The 19616-nt window shown below is 36.2% G+C and overlaps 1 pseudogene across 1 annotated transcript in view; it reads left to right on the top strand.

Moving 5' to 3' along the window:
* The window catches only part of LOC147495511 (protein SEH1-like), a 69224-nt pseudogene that overhangs the window by 18932 nt on the left and 30676 nt on the right, over positions 1-19616 (top strand). Inside the window, exons 4-6 of the transcript XR_015197535.1 lie at positions 3042-3134; positions 17692-17779; positions 19600-19610. The product of XR_015197535.1 is annotated as a protein SEH1-like (transcript). The remainder of the gene's footprint in view (positions 1-3041; positions 3135-17691; positions 17780-19599; positions 19611-19616) is intronic.

The raw sequence follows: 19616 nt of genomic DNA, 5'->3' as shown, positions 1-19616 counted from the left end.
GCTTAAATAAATTATATACCAAACCAAACCAAACCAAAACAAATTACATGTGGAAAATTAAATTATATAAAAAAATAACATCACAAAATATATAATAGCAATTGGGAAAAAAAACCCTCCAATAATAACAAATATTTTCAAATATATATAATACTGCATGAAACTAACGTCAAAGAACAATTATCGAGAAACAGAAAACTAGATGCAAATGCATTGAACTAACCTTAAATAATATTTAACAGGAAATCGGAAATTGGATGAACATGCAAATATTAAACTAATAAACTAATCTTAAAAATTAATTAATGGACAATCAGAATATTGATACAACTGCATTAAACTAACCTCAAAAAATAATTAACGGAAAATCAAAACTTGGATGCAAATACATCAAACTAACACCAACAAATAATTGTCGGGAAATCGGAAACTGGATGCAAATGCATTGAACTAACCCTCAGAGATTAAATTACCGGGAAATCGAAAATTGAATGCAACTGTATTGAACTAACCTATAAAAAAGAACTAAATTGGAAAAAACAATATTTTCAACCAAAAACGATTTTCCTAAAACCCGCATACAAAGAATAGTTTCCACACTAATCTCGGTGAAGTTTAACATAACAAAGTTTCTTTCTAGAAAATGATAATGAAACTTCTGAAAAGAACAAATAAAAAAAAATGAATTGAGTTGCTTGAACATTTACTTTATGCATTTGTTAACACACATGTATTTGGGAAAAAAGGAAAAAAAAAAGTAAACTAATCATAAAATAAGTAATAGTGTACATAAAAAACAAATAAAATTGTATTGTATGCACTATATATATGGGTCTAACAAATAAAGTTGAATCAATTTGAGGTGTAAAATTTAGTCATAGTTAAGGATTTCAAAAACCACAGGCCACAATAATTACGACATATTCTAATTAAATTTATGAATTTTATAATTTCTAATTTTAGCGGAATAACGAGATTCAGTTAAAACGGATGTTGGCTTAAATAATTTATATAACTATTGATTTAGTTAAAGTAGACGTTGGGATTAAATAAATTATATACCAAACCAAACCAAAACAAATTACATATGAAAAATTAAATTATACAAAAAATAACATCACAAAATATATAATAGCAACTGGAAAAAAAAAACCCCAATAATAACAAATATTTTCAAATATATATAATACTGCATGAAACTAACGTCAAAGAACAATTAATGAGAAACAGAAAACTAGATGCAAATACATCGAACTAACCTCAAATAATATTTAACGGGAAATCGGAAATTGGATGCACATGCAAGCATTAAACTAACCTCAAAGAATAAATAACGGGAAATCAAAACTTGAATGCACATACATCAAACTAACACCAACGAACAAATAATTATCGGGAAATCGGAAACTGGATGCAAATGCATTGAACTAACCCTCAGAGATTAAATTACCGGGAAATCGGAAACTGGATGCAACTGTATTGAACTAACCTAAAAAAAATAACTATAAATTGGAAACATGATGCAAATGCGTGAAACTAATTTTTACAAATAATTAACGGAAAATCGAAAACTGGATGCAACTACACTAAACTAATTTCAAAAAATAAATTTGATACAAATGCATTGAACTAACCTCAAGAAATAATTAACGGAAAATTAGAAATTGGATGCAAATTCATTGAACTAACCTCAAATAATAATTAACGGGAAATCGGAAATTAGATGCAAATACAACCTCATCGAATAATAAACGAGAAATCGGAAACTGGCCGGATGCAAATGTATTAAACTAATCTAAAAAAATGATTAACGGAAAATCAGAAACTAGATGCAAATGCATTTAACTGAGCTCGAAGAATAATTAGTAGTAAATTGGAAATTGGATGCAAATGCATTAAACTACAACAAAGAATAATTAACAAGAAATCGGAAACTGGATGCAACTGCATTGAACTAACCTCAAAAAATAAATAACAGAAAATCAGAAATTAGATGCAAATGCATTGAACTAACCTCAAAATATAGTTGTGTTATATGTTGTGGGAATGTCTCGATAAGTATAGTTTTGCATTTAAAACGGTGTTTATCTAATCTTTTTTCGTATAATTGGGAACACCTTGTTATTCAAGTAGCTTCAATATGAACTTTATCTTATTAGACAATTTCATAAAACTTCAATCAAACTTCTATTATTAAATAACAAATGAAGTTGAAGGGTTTTATCAATGGCGAGTTATTTTTTTTTTAATAGATAGTACGTGATGTTTTCATGTTATAAGAAATTTAGATGAGTGAGCAATATAATATCTGTATATAATAGTTATGCATATATAGTTGAATATATTTTTCAGAATAATTAATATGACAGGATCCGTTCATAGATAATCTTTGAAGATCCCACATAATGAGTCAGGTATATAATTTAAAGAATAATTAACGGAAAATCGGAAACTGGATAATGTTTGATGATCCAATATAGTAAATCAAGCATAATTTATTTTTATGTCATGTTTGCAAAGACACTACATATGGATAAGTAGAAAGTTGGTATTACACACCACATTGGATAATTAAAAGGAAATCGAAAACCTGGATTCAAAATACAATTGAGCTCAAAGAGTAATTAACGGAAATTAAAAACTTTATGCAAATGCAATAAACTAAACTCAAAAAGTAATTAATTAGAAATCGGAAACTGGATGCAACTGTATTAAACTAACGTCAGATAATAACTAATGAGAAATTAAAAATTGGATGCAAATACTTGAAAAATATTTAACAGTAAGACAACATATTAAATGGGCCCCTTTAACCCCAAAGACATTATCCTGCTTTGATACAATTGTAAACTATAAAACATCCAACTGAAAACCAATTAGTAATGTGTGGAGCGGCCCCAAAAGCTATACAATAAAGTGATGGCTTTAACTAACCCATGTGGGTCTATACTAGCATCTCAACAGTAGTATTTGTAGTCTATGTCTTAGAATAAGCATTATGTTGTATTTTTGCTTACTGATGTATAGCTCACTTTTTATAGGTTGCTGCATATTCAAACGGTTTTGTAAAGGTGTACGAGCTCCAAGATCCTTTGGATCTGAAAAAGTGGAAATTTCAGCTTATATCCAGATCTGTCTTATGATTTATATTTACTTTATTTGTTTGGCCCAATTATCTACCTTTGTTTTTCTTTTTGGCTTGATCTCATGTGCATTGCTCCTGTTTGTAGGTTTTATTCTTTTCTCTGACATAGTGACATGCATACTCCTTTTGTTCAAACTGTTCTTTTTCTTTGTCATCTTGTTGTCTTACAAAATCTTTGACGAAACTTGATGTGCGTTCTTAGTAGGGTGACTTCGGATCGGATTAACCTCCTTCGGAATTTTTCCAAATTTTTTTCGGAATCTAATATGCTAGCCAAATCCGATCCAATTTTTTTTCGGATTCAAAATATATTTCCAATTTCGGAATAACTCGGAAATTTCGGAATACTTGGTAAATTTTCAAAGATCTCTTTACTTTCAATTATTTTTGAAATATCATACCAATGTTCATTGTAGGGGAGAAAACCATGTCCACAACACCAATGTACCAACAACAATACGCGACTTGTTTCTTTGAAAAAATCCATTTTCATTCAAACAAGTGATCCAAGAAAAACGAAAAAAAGAACTCCGCAGCCACCAATAGCAAGCATTGCATTTTGTTTGAGGTCTAGGTATTTGTAATGTTTCAATCTTTTTTTAGGTGTGTGGAAATTGAAGCGTGTCCGTGATAAATAATGGATTATGGTCTTGGAGTCTAAGTAGCTTTACATAATATTCTATTTATTGGAATTTTGGTTGTTGGATTGGTGCGGAAGTCATTGTATGACTCAATGACATTTTTTTTCATATCATTGTTGTTATGGGGGACGGTGTAATGACAAGAGAGTGGTCCAATTCAAGTGGGGAAGTAGCGCTAGGTTATGTTTTTGTTTTGTTTTTGGAAGTAAAAACTAGAAAATGAATGAACGGTCGAAATCTAATCAAGTGGATAGTGAGAGAAGTATATATTTTCGGAATAAACTAGCAATAATATCGGAAATTTCGGAATTTTCGGATCGGATCGGATTTTAGAATTATATCCAAATCCGATCCAATTTTTTTTCCGAATTTTCGGAAATCGGAAAATCGGCCCATGAAAACTACACCCAGAGCCAGACCAATTTCGGGTCGGATTTCGGAAAAATCGGAAATTCGGCAAAAAGAGACACCCCTAGTTCTTAGTTTCATTGCATTTAGTGGTTTCTCCCAACATCATACAATTTGTTTTCTGTTTTTATTTATTTATTTTTTTCTTCCTTTTGAATGTTCTTTTCTTCAAAAAAAGAAACAGAAAAAAAAAAAAAAAAAACTTTGTTTAGGAGACTGAAATCTGCTCCAATGTTTTTCACTTTCTCCCATACCCCTTGATTCATCATTTGCTATTAATCAATATAACATTGAGCAAATGTTGAAGTACATTTCAAGATAGTATAATGCCTAACTATTTTTCAATCTTCAGTATGAATGTTTCTTTTATCACTAAAGATGTATTATATTACCTTAGCCATGGAGGAAGTAGTAGGATGAAATGTCCTAAATTTCTGAAAGTCAGAAACAGCAGAACACAAGCACAGAAAACAGTCTTTTGTATAATTTTGATGACTGGATATTACTTAACAAGTTTGAATGATATATTTCATCGATTAATATCAAGTATTACAACAGTTTACAAAAGGGTGTCTTGTAGCAAGATGCCACTTGACCATTCAAACGTGCATATTCCCCTCATTACATTGAAACTGTTATCCTTCGCTCTTTTATTATCATGATTATATTATTATTGTTTTTAATTTCTTCTATATTGATTATTTTGATTTAATTTTCTTTTCTACATGGTAGAATATTGTAAATGAGACTGACCTGCCACCTTCAAATTGATACCTTACTCAGTTGAGTTGGATCTGATTCTTAGAATTTCTGTTTTTTAAGTCACCGCACCTTTACTTTAGAGTTATGGGATGGGAGGGATGTTCATATATAAGCATGACATTCTGGCTTTCAGACATCAATGCTGCATTTAGGGTAATTGCTTGAATCTGCCATGATAAATCCACATTGTTCTCTAACCGGCCATGCTTTTCAATTTTGACCAATTCAACGGGTTTTTTATCATTTTGCCCTTCCGTACAACATTATCTCTCCTCCTACCACACTCTCTCTCCTCTGCAACACACTCTCTCTCTCCTCTTGTACTTCTGATGTTGACATACACAGTGATAATTATCCGTTAGATTCTCTTAGCGATACGTACCAGTGATTAATGACCGTTGGATTTCAACCCAGCAAAAATGAAAACGGACATTAGCTATTGTCGGAACCAAGAACCAACAACTTATGGACCTACTATCAGCAATTTCTGGCTTGTTTTTGTTGTACGGACATGAAACAACGTTCACCTCGATTTTTGTGTCAAACTATAAAAGTGTTTACAAACCTCCAAAGCTTCCAGGTTTTTTACTTCATCTTCTTGGTTATCCCTCTCCTTCATTGATTTTGGTAAAGGTTTTCATGGAGGACAAGAACACAAATCTTGATAATGGATTTTTCTAAGATTCATCTTCTTGATTATCCCTCCCCCTACGGTTCTCATTGTTTATTGATATGTTTTGAACTTTGGTTTGTTGTCTTGGTGTTGGTTTCTTTCTAGGTCGCCTTGGGTTTGTTTTACGTAGTAGTGTATAGAGTTTTTTATGGTTTCCATAGTTGTGTTTACTATTTCCATGTTGATTTTGTTCTTGTTGCATGGAGTGAAGAAGTATGTAACAGGTGAGGTGAAATTGAGAGTGTTTGATGTGTATATTTTCTTAGAAGGATTCATGTGTCTTGTGGAAGGTTTTTCCAAGTGCATGAAATTGAGTTTTTGTATGATGTACTTGATGAACAAGTCCCTTTCTAGATCGATGAAAAAATTGACTACTTGAATATGATTCAAGGCATGATTCAAAAGCAGAAGAAGACAACTGAGCAGTCATTGTGGTGAGCTTGGATTGCCTTTTCAGTCGCATTCCGCCAGGTTTTAGCAATGAAGACTCTGTGGATGTCACCATAAGCGACTTGGGTTTCTTTTGAAATCCCACTTCCACTTCACAGATCACCTTATGGAGTTTTGGAAGTATGTTTCACTGTATAGGTTTGGGTTTGAATCGATGTAATGGTATTTTGTGGTTTGTGAAACAGCCGGTTCAGTGTGCTTGAGTGTCAGCACAGTAATTGTTAATGTTCATATGTTTTGTTTGTGATTATATCAGGGGTACCCTTATATCACTGTTGTTGCTTATAAAGAGATAATGAGACCCTAATAGAAAGAAATCTGGGTAGAAATCTGTATGGAAACTCAATAAGAAGAAAAAAGAAAAATGCATTTAGCATTCACAAAACTGGGATGGACGTGTTATTCGAAACGGAGGTAATTGGCAGCGTTTAGTGTATGATATATCAGCAATTGAAGCCATAAACAAGAACACAATTAAGACTATCAGGTTGACTTTAATATACACCTATAACTTATGTACAAAATAGTATTATCCAATAACAAGTTAAACAAAAGTTAACTTTGATAAGTTTATTCAACCCTTTATTCAATATCAAGTAAAGCAAAAGTGTAGCATTTAATAACACATACTGAAGTTGAGAAGTAGTAACTAGCATCTCAGTGCCATATTTCACCATTGTTCCCACCCAACTCAGTTACAAGCTTGTCCGTAGTTCAATATTTTAAAAAAAAATCTTATACAAATAGCCAAAATGTTAGGAAGTCCCACCCTTTGTAAAATGACCAGACTCAGAAGTTGCGTATAGTTAGTACATTAGAATATGTCTGTACTAAGATAAACTGGTGAGATGAAGAATCTAGTTTGGGCGGAAAAAATCTTTGCTACGTGTTAGGAACGATACGATAGCATTAATTATTTGCCGAACTGTTGAAGAAATTATGGTTTTTTAACCTTTAACTGGCACGTGTCGGTAGTAATATGTTTGAGGTATAAGGATGGTTCAGTGTTCATTTTCGGACCAAAAAAACCGCCCAAATTGAATACCTTGAATCCCTAATTTTCCGATCATTTCCAATCTTTCAAAAATGAGAAAGCTTAATTTGACTGTTCGTATGTCACTCGATAAAATGCATAAATTGTTCAAGACATTCACTACTGAAGAGAGGAAAGATTTTGAGAAGTCTTGCTTCGGAAAGTTTTTAAGCATTAACGAGAGAATGCACACCACTACTACGCTAGTGTATACTGTTTTAGGACACCAAGTAGATAAACTTTACTACCGAATCGGTAAGAAGGATTTGGTGTTTAAAAAAAGTGATGTTGCTCTTATAATGGGTCTTAGTGTGAAGCCAGTTTCTAATTCATTCTACACGGCAGACATCAAGATCCCATCCCAATTTCGTGCAAGGTTTTTTAAAGGAACCATGGTTTCTGAAACAGAAATATTGGAAGCTAGAAACTTGGCAAAATCAAGTGTTGGTGAAGAAAGTCAGAATGATGTGTTTAGGCTGAATAGGTTGTATATAATATTTGTGTGGTTGTGCTTCCAAGATCTGCTAGGACAGTTGATGGGAGGTATATTGATCTGGCCGAGAATTTAAATGCATTTGACAGCTTTCCTTGGGGCACACCTCTATTTGAAATGTTGGAAGAGTCTTTGGAAGACATGTCTAACCTGGTGAGTGTTGGAAAGGATTCTTTCGCAGTTTATGGTTGTTTAATTTGTTTTGTTATTTGGGTATATCTTCACATCCCATCTCTTGGGGATCGGAGACAAGTTGATGGTAGGTTCCCCAGAATACTAGATTGGGTAGACTTGCCTTCCATAAACATATATCTACATACTTATAAGAAAAAACTTCAACCTCTTAAGGGGAAGGTAGTGGTGTTGGAAAGTCTAGATCTTTCTGAAGGAGAACTGAATGAAGAAGTGCTAAAGGATGCTTTGGGGCAACAGCCCATGCAAAGTGGTGCAGCAGTTTCAGGGACATACAATAATGAGGAACTTTTTCAAAGACAGGCAAAAGTAATTAAAGGCCTTGTAAGTAACTTGTTTTCTTTACTGTGTTCAACAATGTTGCATGTTGTATCCTAGAATGACAATAGGGTACCCATGATAATATATGGGTAACCAGTTTTTGACATTTGAAGTACTCATAGAATCTTATAATATTATAATATTATAGAAGTTGTAATATGATAATGGAATTGCAAATATTTTTAGGACCCATGTTGTTATATGAAGCACTGATAATGTGTTGTTATGGAATTGCATGTTGTAGCATTGTTTCATATATGAGGCAGTAATATGTTATAGTACCTTGAGTGAGATATTGTTAAACAAGATATGTCAGCAACTACAATGTATAAATAGTGAAGTGGGATCTTGCATGTTGAACCCAGAATGATAATAGGGTACCCATGATAATATATGGGTAACCAGTTTTTGACATTTGAAGTACTCATATAATCTTAAAATGTTATAGAAAGTTGTAATATGATATGGGTACCCTATTATATAGTCTTGAATTGGAATTGCAAATATTGTGTGGACCCATGTTGTTATATGAAGCACTGATAATGTGTTATTATTATGGAACTGCATGTTGCAGCATTGTTTCATATATGAGGTAGTAATATGTTAATGTACCATGAGTGAGCTATTGTTAGACATGATATGTCAACCACTACAATGTATCTGTAGTGGTTTACAAATAGTGTAGTGGGATCTTGCATGTTTATCCCAGAATAATAATAGGGTACCCATGATAATATATGGGTAACCAATTTTTGACATTTGAAGTACTCATATAATCTTAAAATATTATAGAAAGTTGTAATATGATATGGCTACCCTATTATACAGTCTTGAATTGAAATTACAAATGTTGTTAGGACCCATGTTGTTATACGAAGCACTGATAATGTGTTGTTATTGAACTGCATGTTGCAGCATTGTTTCATATATGAGGCAGTAATATATGTTAATATACCATGAATGAGCTATTGTTAGACATGATATGTCAGCCACTACAATGTATCTGTAGTGGTTTACAAATAGTGAAGTGGGATCTTACTTATATTCTTTGTTATGTGCTCTGATTAATCTAAAACAGGTCAGTAAGGAGGTTAGGGTTGTTAGGGATATACTCCAGAGTGAAATAAGGACTGGCATGGAAACAATAATTCAAGAGATTGCTCATGGTGGGTTGAAAGGTGGTATGGAAAGTTCAAAGGTTGAGGTTGTGAAAGGGCCTGGAACAAGGGGTAGAACAAGGAGTAGGAGTAGAACAAGGAGCAGAAGTTTAGAGGTTAAGGTTATGAAAGGAGCTACAACTATAAGCCCAAGCCCAAAGAAGCCAAGCAATGTAGGTGTTGATGCTAAACTGAAAACACCAACAAGGTCTTCCCAGAAGAAGTCTACCCCGAAGAAGTCTTCCCAGAAGAAGGTTCACTCAGAACCTAAGAAAGGGAGTTCATCTGCTTCTAAGAAAGTTACCTTTGAGGTTTCTCCTAGTTCCTCATATAAAAGAAAAAGAGCATTGGACAAGGATCAAAGCCTTGAAGTTGTGGGAGATACTTCAATACTTGCTCAGATTGAAAGAAAGAAAAGGAAAGTGGTCAAAGTTTGTGGTACTCGATTTCAGCCATCTAGGGCAAGCAAAAATGTGGCAATAAAGGCTAGTGAGAGGCAAAACTTCAAGAAAAAAATATCAAATCAGTGAGAGAACAAGGGAAAGGGAGCTGAAGCTTAAGGAAGCTGAGACACCCAAACAAAGAAGGAAGTTGATTCAGGCTGAGTCAGATAAAGATGAAGATGTTGCACAACAACAAAGAGGGCAAAATGATTTGGAGTCAGTTGTTGCAAGTGTTTTGCAAGAGATTAGTGAGGTCATACCCAAGGGGACATACCAAGAACATAGTGTGGAGCTGGAGGAGGACCTGGTGGGGGTACAGACTGTTATAGTACCTTATGCTGAATCTTCAATGCTTGATCATGTTCCCTTTTACTCATTGTCTTCTGCTTTTGTCCCTCCTCCTAGGGATCTTGATGGGGAATCATATCCTTCGACTTCTGTTTTAGTCCTTCCTCCTAGTGATCTTGATGGGGAAGCAATCCTAAATAGAGAAATGGAAAAATTCAGTTTTGTTTCTCTATTGGCTGGAAGTGCAGAGCTCCCTAACATAACTGTATTGCCAGCCCTATCACCATTAGAAAGAGTAAGCACTGAACATAATGTGGCAGCTATAGATAATGATCAGAACATTGTGGGTCAGCATGATGTTGGTGATGTGGAGGACCCTGATGTGGTACTCATTCACACTCAGATGGATAAGGAAATGGATAAGAAAAGTGCAGAGAGTGGCCGTAGAAGAAGGAGGAGGGAGAAAAAACTGGGAAAATAAAGTACTAGTTTATGGGAAGAGAAGATGGGAAAGGACTGTGACTCATTAATCAAGGTAGCTCTATCATCAACCTTTTACAAGAAAACAACTACCACAGGCGAGGTAAATGCTGTCAATTATTACTGGAGAAAGTTCAGTATGAAGAAAGATCAACATAGCTCTCCAGATATGAGAGTTTTTGGGTATGATCAAGTTATTTTAGTGCATAATTTTCATTCGTTACATGGAAGACAATGGGTGGATGGTGAGGTAATGAATCTACCATTAGTAATTTGCTCTAAAACTATCAGCAACTTGGTATTAATGTGCAAAGTAAACTACTACAGAAAGTTAATTGTTACTAATTCCTATTTGATTATTTTATAGGTTCTCAGCTTATATGTCAAGCTATTGATAAGGTGGTATAAGCAGCACTATAAGGAACATGCCATTCCGGAAGATGAAGTGTATACTGTTGTGGAGGATGTTTATTTTGCTCTGAGTTCTCTATACTTTAATAGTAAGTTTCTGTTGAAGCTTACTCACTAATCTTACTTAAATTTGATAAGCTTAATCATCACTTTGTGGATGTAGAAATTCATGATAAGAGAGTATGGGATATTCAAGAATAAGCTACAAGACCCAAGTTTTCGAGCTGCAAGCCCAGAGGAAAGAGTGGTTAATGGTTTGATCCATACAGATAAAATTGTGAAAGAGTATTTGGACCCCTTTGAAGGAAGGATTAGAAATCAACCGCACCCAGTACAGGGTAAGGGAGTAATTGTACCTCTTCAAGTTCATGGTAGTCATTGGATTGTTGATGTCTTTAACTTTAAAGAGATGAAAGTGTGCACCTATGATTCTCTTAGTGGAAACCAAATTTCTGATGAACAACTAGCTTTGGAGAGAATTATTCCTTAGGTGCTCAGGTGTGTTGATCCAAGCTTCACTGTTGATTTGAACACACCATGGGCTCGTGAATTTGTTAGTGTCACACAACAACCAAATTCCAACAGTTGTGGTTTATATTGCCTTGCCTTGCCTTTATTGATAGTCTTCTTAGAGGTGTTCCTGAGAGGGTAAACAATATTGACATGCAACCATTTAGAATGTGGCTGAGGATTGGAATGGACATTATATCCTGTGGATTAAATCTAGGTAAAGTGGCTAAGAAGAGAAAAGAATTTGAAGAGAGGTTGACATAAGGAAGTCTGCAAGTAGAGAACCAAGTGTCCAAGGATGTAGCAACTACTGGGACAGAGGTACTGAAGCAAGTGTCCAAGGATGTAGCAACTACTGGGACAGAGGTACTGAAGCAAGTTGACATTGGCATAGAGCTAGAGAGTGAAGCAGATTCAGCTGGAATTGACAAAGAGCCCAAGGATGCTGAAGCAGCTACTGAGATAAAGGATGTTGAAGCTGGAAGTGAGCAAGTGGACAAAGATGTTGAACTTGCTACTCTGAACCAAGTGGAGACGGAGCAATGCCAACAAAGTGAAGCAGATGCAGCTGCAAGTGAGGAAGTCTGCTGGGAGGATGTTGAACCTCAGCATTGAGTGGGTCCAAGTGGGGACGGAGCAATCCACAAAGTGAAGCAGATGCAGCTGTAAGTGAGAAGGAGGATGTTGAACCTGCTGCTGAGGAGGATGTTGAACCTGCTACTAAGGAGGATGTTGAACCTGCTGCTGAGTTGGTCCAAGTGGAGGCTAACTAATGCCAACAAAGTGAAGCAGATGCAACAGCTGTAAGTGAGCAAGTGAAGGAGGATGTTGAACCTGCTACTGTGGAGGATGTTGAACCTACTACTAAGGAGGATGTTGAACCTGGTACTGAGTTGGTCCAAGTGGAGGCTAACCAATGTCAACAGAGTGAAGCAGATGTAACAACTGGAATTGAGCAAGTGAAGGAGGATGCATAAGCTGCTACTGAGGACCAACTCAACATTGACCCAGATGAAGAGAATCATGATGAAACAGCTGGAAGCCAGGTACAGCTGAAGGATGCAGAAAACAACAAAGGTAAGGATGATGAAGATGGGTCTACTGACCAGCAGGAGAACATAGTTAAAGATAAAAACTAGGGGACATCGAAATGCTCTCATTTTCAGATGTTTGTTATTATTCCGTTATTATTTTGGAACTTATGTGTCTAATTTTGCAGTGCTCCGTTTTGATAAACATAATATTTTGAAGTCAGTGGTTTGTTTAGATAACGTATCTAATTTTCAAGTTACAATCCTAAGTGTTTCAATTGCGGCGTTAATTTTATAGTATTTTTTATAGTATTTGTTTTTTTGCTACCTTACATATTGATAACTTTAATAGACAAAACACCTGCAAGTATAAACAACAAAATACCATTACATTGATTCCCAAATAACTTACATAGTCATTGAAAGGCAAAAGAAAATCCAAATAACATTACAAGCTTAGTTGCTGACAGTACTTATATTCGTCACTGATGGTTGACTCAAATGTTGTCTTCGTTGGTAAAATCAGCCGGAACCCCAACTAAAAAGTCAATCCAAGTAGCATCATCTATCGCATTAGGGCAGGTTGCTCTGTTGTGTCTAAGGGCACCACAACGGCTGCACCTTCTCCTTTGCACTGGCACACCCTCCCCTTTAGAACGTTTCATCTTCTTTTGGGGCCTACCAGGCATTACCTCATCTGTGGGAGGACGAACCATGATGTTGTAACTTCCCCAATGCCACTGTTCTTTGCCCTTCATCGGTGTCCAATTCTCTTGATAGGTATCCATCATCGTTTCCTTTGAGTAGCACGGCAAGCAAAAGTCATATACACAGAACCGACCATCGTCAATGGCCTTCATTGCATGGCTGCAAGGAATACCAACTTGTTGAAAAAAACCACATGTACAACATTTTTTTAGTAGGTCAACTATATCCGTATATACCCCTCTACCGGTAACCGAAGTAGTATCGTACTCACTAGCCCTTATTGTAGTGAACGGCCGACTAACATAACGAGAGGAAATGACTACATCCTCAGCTAATTTCGTCAGCTTTGTCTTCAGCTTCGAAGCCATGACCCGATAGTCATAAAAGTGCCTCATAATGTTCATTCAAATACCATTTAGCAGAGATATAATTGGCATAGCTCGCTCAGGCATAATCATCTTATTCCAACTCTCGATATGATTTGTATAACAAATTCCATACCTTCTCATTTTAGCATAGGCAAATGACCACTGTTCCTTTGGAATCTTTATTATTTTTGCGTAACCTTTACTATCACTACACCAAATACGACACATGATTCTCACAAAGTCAGCTTTATCATAAGTTTCTGCTGCGGCCTTAACTCTCCCTTTGGTGTCTTCTTTGCTAACATTGTTGGAGATATGTTGTGCACAAAAGCAATGGTACGCATTTGGAAGGATTTTTGGCACTGCCTGGAGAATGCTTGTATGCCTATCTGATAATAGAACAAACTTATCTGTAGGACCAACTACAACATCTCTGAGTTTTTGAAGAAACCAATCCCAATGTTCATTATTCTCTTTTGGGACTACACCAACTGCAATTGGAAAGCAATGACTATCTCCATCAACAGAAAGAGCAGTTAGGATGATAGACTTGTATCTACCATTCATGAAAGTTCCATCGATCATAATCAACGGACGAAGGCACTTAGGCAGGCACGAACGGTTTAAGCCAAAGCTCAAAACAAACGCCAAACTTAGGCTCGCTTTGGCGCGTTATTATATCGATTGTGGCAATCTGGATCAATTTTCTTCAGTTCTTTAAAATAAACTGGCAGCATCTGGTATGATTGACTGAAGCTACCCCTTATCTACATCGAAACAAAATACACCAGCTCAGGTTACATATGCCTACCAGTTACATGCCATGACAGATACAAGTTAATCTAAAAGATGATACACGTTCTTCATAACATAATATAAAGAATAATTATGTGTACAACTAGATGTTCTTCATAGTATACCCTAAACATAGAATTGTACTAAGACTTTACATATTGCTACTAGTTATCCTCATAGTTGTTGACAGTTACAATAGTACTCTGACCTTTTCTAACGCAATTTCTCTGGCCCTCCACGCAACTTTATATGTCACATCAGTTAGTTGTGACTGTTTCACCTCCAACTGAAGGTTCTTTGCAGTCAGTTCTTCATTGTCCTTAAGCTTGGACATAACAATTTCTGAAACCCACTTTGCGTCCGCTTGTGAATTTTTTGAAACATCCTTATCTTGTGCACAAGTGTGTGCATCTCTAAAAGTTATAACCACCCACATATCGGACCAGTTTGCGGGTTTTGCATACAAATGAAATGGGATGATTAGTTGCTTTACACTTGATTACCAACTTTTGGGAGGTAGTATTGCAATGACGTAAATCAAACATATGTGCAATTGCATAAGATTTCATGTCCTTCACAAGATCATCTCGAGTGGCGTAATGCTGACCTACTTTAGGGGGTACAAACTTCAACCCCTCATTACAAGGATTTACAACCTCACTTTGGTTCGTAGTAGTTTTTGGACTATGAGAACCACACAAAGGATCATATCCTTGATGTAGGTCTTCAGAATTCAGATCTTTAGCACCAATAACCCTAGCATCAACCATTCCCTCCAATTCAAAATCAATGTCACCTTCCTCATCGCCATCATTCACAACTGTCATAAGTGTGTCCCCACAAATACTCTTTACTTCGATTCGGAGTCGATCATATATCGCCATCATCACAATCGTATTCTTCAACTTGATCATCTTCATCATCTTCAACTACCACAACTTCACCCGCAGTAGCATCTTCATATTCATTTTGAAATTCAACATCCTTATTACTTCGAGAACTGCCGATTATGTTTTCTTGAGGTATGTCAGCTGTATCAACTAAATCATTTAGTATTTGAACTTCATCTTCATATTCATTTTGAAATTCAACCTCCTCATTACTTCGAGAACTGCCGATTATGTTTTCTTTAGGAATGTCAGCTGTATCAACTAAATCATTTAGTATTTGAACTTCATCTTCATTTTGAAATTCAACCTCCTCATTACTTCGAGGACTGGCAATTATGTATTCTTCAGGAATATCAGCTGTATCTCCATATGGATTTTGAGAATCAAACTCTTCATAGTCTGGTTGATCAACATCTTCAATACCAGTGGGATCATCCTCTGCATTATAATAGGTCAACCATTAGTGCACGGACTATGATGACTAAAACTATAATTATCCCCCTGTAATGTTTATATCGCTTTCACCTTTAATGACAATTGCAAGAGGTATCCTTTCTTCTATTGATTTGCAACTACCAAACTGCAGACTTGAGCTTCCCTTTGGGAACAAATCTAAAACGGTTACTAAATGTGAGTAATTGAACAGACATTTATGCGTAACTAACATATTTCTGGGTGTACTACTTGTTCCCCATCCCTCACTGCCATGACCTTTTCGAACGTCTCCAAGCTGTGTGGGACATTTTCAATGACATTTTCATTTTCCACATCTTGCAATTGACGAGTTGCAGTTGAAGGTTGTTCTAGCAGACTGTCTGGGGAACACAACGTTTATAACCGTTAGCAACCAAACCATTTACTGGAACTAAGAATAACTAAAATAAAATTAGTGATTTACCTATTGGTTCGTCCACAAGTTTAAATTGATTGAAATAATATTTCTGTCGAGCTAGCACTTTTTCTTTCAAAAAAGATTGTTTCGTTGGAGAATCAGTAATTAGAATTTCTTCATTGAGTTTCTTCTTAATACAATGTTCTCCACCACTTGATCCAAGATAAGCACTCTTTGGCAGAGAAGGTTTAAACGACTCGCTACAAACTTGTTTCTTCTGCGTACTAGGAATTCCATAACTTGATCCAGGACTTGCATTTCTAACCATTTCTTGTTTAAATAGCTCACTACTAACCGGTTTATTCTGCACTCTAGGTCATCCACCACCATTTCCAGGAGTAACATTATCTGTTTTAAATAGCTCAGTACGAACTTTTTTGTTCTTCATAGTAGGGTGTCCATGACTTGATCTTCTAATTTGTCCAACTCCCATACCACATGGTGTGATGACGATTGCTTCATTGATAACCCAAACTTTCATTACTTTCATTGGAGTCTTCTTCTGCTTCTTAATCATGTTCAAGTAGTCGATTTCTTCATCGATTCTACAAGGGGACTTGTTCATCAAATATCTAACAGAAAAACCCAATCTTATGCGCGATGACACAGCTTCAACAAGACACATGAATCCTTCAAAGGGAGTATCCACATCAAACACTCTCAATTTCACCTCACCCCCTAGATACTTCATCACACCATGCTTGTCAGATTTCATCTCGCCATCATAATAAATAAGCATATCGAATGAACCTAAAAAAAAATACAAAGTTAGCACAATAAAAAGTAGGAGTTTTTAATAAAACGGCAGTAAAGTTCTTTCATTTATTGTTCTACATTTATGACATTGTATAGCCCTTGTATAAATACCATAACTATGACAACAAAATCAACTTGGAAATGGTAAACCACCATAGAAACCTTATAAAAAAACACTCACACTTCTACGTAAAACTACAAAGAAGCAAACCGAAAACATAAACCTACATATAAACAAACCAACACTAAAGACAACTAAACAAACATCAAAACTGACCATTATCAAGGTTTGAGTTCTTTTCATCCATCACAATCTTTAGAAAAATCAAAAAGGAGAAGACAGAGTAGAGGATCAAAAAAGAAGAACCCAGAGAAAAAAGTGTAGCTTTGGAGCTTTGTAAAAAAAATTGAGGTTAGCACAAAAAACGAGGTAAATATTGTCTTATCTTTGAATTGTAAAAACAACGTAAAAGTTACTGATAGTAGATCTATAAGTTGCTAGTTCCTAATCCCACAATAGCTAAAGTCGGTTTTCATTTTTACTGGGTTGAAATCTAACGGTCATTAATCGCTAGTACATATCGCTAAGAGAATCTAACAGATAATTATCACTGTGCATGTCAACATCAGAAGTACAAGAGGAGAGAGAGTGTGGCAGAGGAAAGAGAGTGTTGTAAGGAAGGGCAAAAAGGTCAAAAACCCATTGAAAAAGTCAAAATTGAAAGGCATGGCCGGTTGGAGAACAAGGTGTGTTTATCATGGCCGATTCAGGCAATTACCCCTGCATGTATTCCATTGGTTGAGACAAAATATTGTTCATTGACAGTGTTGTCCTTGTTGTCAGGCAGAATTTCAAAATGTTATTGATTCAGTACCAATGATGGGGAAGCCTTCATGCCTATCTACATCAATTTCTTGGAACCCACAAAGAGGTGAATGTTTCAGCAAGATTTGCCAAAACACACCAGTTGAGGGTTGGAAGTAATGTTTTTTTGGAGATGGTGGTTGGGGAAAGATGAGACTGGACTTCGGTTTTGAAGTTGCCTACATACCCAAAGATATTGCTTGGGATCAAGTCTCGATTGCGTAGTTCTGGAAAAATGATGAAGGTTGGATTTTATAGGTAGGATTGGTGATAGTTACTTCTTCGTTCTCTAATATTCCAATCGTAGGATGAAGTTGGAGAAATGGCGGGAGAACTGTCTAATCATGGGATGAAGTTGGAGAGTTAGGCGGAACCGTCATTTCGATGGGATGAAGTTCGAGAACCTGGCGGAGAGTTGTCACTCGTGGGATGAAGTCGAGAATGGCGGGAGAGTTGTCCACTCGTGGGATGAAGTCGAGCTGGGAGGGACAACAACCACATTTCGTGGGATGAAGTCGAGAACTGGCGAGGAGAGTTGTCATTTCGTGGGATGAAGTTGAGAAGCTGGCGGGACAACCGTTAGCTCGTGGGATGAAGTCGAGCTGGGGCGGGACGGCCTATCATTTCGTGGGATGAAGTAGGCTTTGAGCATGGGCTTTATGGTAGATAAGCTCAGAGCATGGGCTCTGAGCGTGGGCTTTTTGTAGATAAGCTCTGAGCGTGGGCTTTTTTATAGATAAGTTCTGAGCGTGGGTTTTTTTGTAGATAAGCTCTGAGCGTGAGCTTTTTTATAGATGGGCTCTGAGCATGGGCTTTTTATTGAATTGGGCTTTTATTGGGCCACATTTGTGGGGGACGGAACATCGCCATCTCTTTGTTACATGGGCAAAGCCTGTGTGGCAAAGAAGTAATAATGATTGTATTGATTAGAAAAATAGAAGTGGTCGTAAAATTTCTTGAAGAGTTTGACATGAAATCGGTATAAAAAATCAAATTTGTTCGATAAAAGATGGTATTTTGGTAAATATGGGAGGAATTGGAATTGGAATTGGGCTTTGATAATGGGTTCTACAATATTTAAAGAAATACGAGGAGCAAGTGGCTAAAAGAGCTTGTAGGATCGGTCTAATTCGAAAGTTGGAATAGCAAAATGAGAAGAAGTTATCACCAGCGGCTACTCAATTGTGACAAAGGTTTTTAGGTAGGTGTTACTCAAATTGGGTGGGATATTGATCGGGAAGTTTTGAATTTGGTTTATTTCGATAGAGAAGGATCGGCCAAATTGGATTGGCAATGCGAGCGGCATTTATGGGATCTGCGATGCGAGCGGCATTTATGCGATCCGAAGCTGATAATTCAAGCAGTGGAAAATTTGAATTGCTCTGAAAACACACATCCAGCACATTTCAATACAGCGACATTTCAATTCGAAAACACACATCAGCGGCAACATATCCAGCGGCAGTTTAATCAAGCGGCAACATATCCAGCCATCTGACCATATCTTGGTCCCATTAGCAGTATCTTTGGTGCACAAGCTTTGAAACCAGCTGCACAAGTTCTGTGTAGATTTTTTTTTTTTTTTTTTTTTTTTTTGAAACCAGTGGCAATTTGAAAAAAATAGCAGCGGCATTGAGCGGCATATCTAACACTTTGGGTCGGCAATTTTCAGCGGCATACAGCGTAGATTGAACTTATACAACTAGTTTTGAAGCAGATTGTTCGAACTTATTCAGCGGCAATTCAAAGGGATCGCAGTAGCAGCGAAAATTAAATTCGAAGGGATCGGCAATAACTTGATAGGCCTTGTCCATCTTGAGTCATTTCGATCGGGAAGAAATGTTGGTTGGAAAGCAATATTAGAATGATCGGTATAGGATCTAATAGGAGAAGGATTGGTAACT

The sequence above is a fragment of the Coptis chinensis genome, chromosome 6, assembly GCF_015680905.1.
Source record: "Coptis chinensis isolate HL-2020 chromosome 6, ASM1568090v1, whole genome shotgun sequence".
Lineage (NCBI taxonomy): Eukaryota > Viridiplantae > Streptophyta > Magnoliopsida > Ranunculales > Ranunculaceae > Coptis > Coptis chinensis.
The sequence above is the reverse complement of the archived record's forward strand: the minus strand, read 5'-3'. Positions and strand labels throughout refer to the sequence as shown.